The sequence below is a fragment of the Varanus komodoensis genome, unplaced genomic scaffold (assembly GCF_004798865.1).
Source record: "Varanus komodoensis strain SLA01 unplaced genomic scaffold, ASM479886v1 scaffold17, whole genome shotgun sequence".
NCBI classification, from domain to species: Eukaryota; Metazoa; Chordata; class Lepidosauria; order Squamata; family Varanidae; genus Varanus; species Varanus komodoensis.
In genome coordinates, this window is record NW_025335505.1 from 17,564,297 (window position 1) to 17,566,188 (window position 1,892).

Consider the following 1,892-nt stretch of genomic DNA (forward strand, 5'->3'; position numbering starts at 1 on the left):
GTGTGTGTGTGTGTGTGTGTGTGAGAGAGAGAGAGAGAGAGAGAGAGAGAGAGAGAGAGAGAGAGAGAGAGAGACTATCTTACAAATCATTTACTGAAGTGCTTTGAAACTGCATTTGAAGTTTAACCTTAGCAATATTACTAATACATTGATTAATATGTCTTTTGGAATATTTATCATTTCAAAGATTCATATTGAATTTTGAAAATGTATGTGAAATAAATTGAGGGGTTTATCTTAATATGTGTTACATTAATTTTCTTGAGGGCACTCGCATATTTTATAGGTTAAAAACTTTCAGAAGAAAAGTAGATAATACACAAATATTTATGTGCTACCTGTGAGTCATTTTGTCACATAAAAGAAACATTTTCTATATTTCACTTGGTTTTTAAAAAATACTATCCTGGACTTTCAAAGTATTTGTGTCTAATCTTGCCCTTGGAGAATGAAGAAGATACATCTTTAAGTATGTCATTAAGAAGAAAGGAATATCCGCTTTTGGCTTTTGCATAGGTCTTAATGTTGCCTTAAGTGAACTGTTTGTTCTGTAGCTAGAGAAATCTTTAAATAGAAAGTTGAAACTTCAGTAAAACTATTTTTGTGTGGCATTACCTATTTTTTTGTGCATTAGAAGGGATCTCTGTGTAGATGATTATAATGTCACTTTCTGACCTTTGCAGCTTGAATAATTGTAAATCATTGCTTCATAACGTGTCAGAGAATGTCTGTACTAGGCAATTAAATGGCAGAATATAATAGACCAAATTATTGCCTGTCATGTTTTCAACAACACAGTTAGTATTTGAGTTACACTTAATCATTACGTGCATTAGCAACTTCATTGGAATCCCGCTTCAGGCTGAGCATGAAATACATTACATTATTTAAACCTCTAATGGTAGAAGTCATTTATTTGTGTTGAAGTGTACAACATGCAGAGTTTCATAAAGCAAGGAACACTTGAGAGCTTAATTTATCCAAATCAAAGTCTAAAGGCAGATAAACACAAGTGGCAAAAATTAGTAATTTTTATAGGCTGGAAATATTTAAAAATACATGGTTGTGAGTAATTGTAGGCAGCAGGAATAAATTAAAAATCACTATTTTTAGTTGGCTCAGAAAACTAAAGCTGTTGTATACTTAAATCATCAAATGCACCACAGAATTGCATTTTTTTGACTGAACAATTAATTATACACATCATATCCACAGCTGTATTAAAATAAAACAGCTCTTGCTTCTCTTTCTCATATCATCAGACATATCCATATTAGAGAGGAAACAGTCCTATTTCTAGTGACACTTGAACCTTTGGGTGTTGGTTAACAAAGGAAAATATTGTACCAATAATAATATATTTCCATGTCAGTGTTTTAAAACTTTGCTTTTGGAAATGTTAGAGTTATATGTCCTAAAGTGGTGTGTGAGCTGAAGCTTGTTTTTATTCTTTCCTCACTCATAAGTAACATAAAGCAAAGGCTACCCTTGATGCCTTTCGGGGATATTTCTACCTTACAGTTGTGCATTATAACACTTTTGCCATCATAGGCGTGGATCCAGGAACTGACCTCTGCTAGGGGAAGGGACCTTATGTGACTGGTCTGGGAGGGTGCTCCTTCCCACTGTTCATCCCGTTCAGTAGAGCCTCGTGACCATGTGGTAATATAATCAGGTGGCTGGAGGGGCTCTGTGGGAAGGAGGGGCCAGGGAAGTCTGGTTACGCCAGCAGAGTTGATCCAGTGCAGAACTGTGTCCAAACCATGTAATATTAATGTAGAGTTTTTTCTTTCTTTCTTTATTACTGCAGTTCTAATCACTTAGCTTATCCTCAAGGGTTTGGGACAGGTAATATCCTTTATTAAAAGGAGTTTTTAGTACATGTCAGACAG

At 34.9% G+C, this 1,892-nt stretch overlaps 1 protein-coding gene across 3 annotated transcripts in view; it reads left to right on the top strand.

Moving 5' to 3' along the window:
- The window catches only part of ZNF407 (zinc finger protein 407), a 334,032-nt gene that overhangs the window by 40,976 nt on the left and 291,164 nt on the right, over positions 1 to 1,892 (top strand). The window lies entirely within an intron of this gene.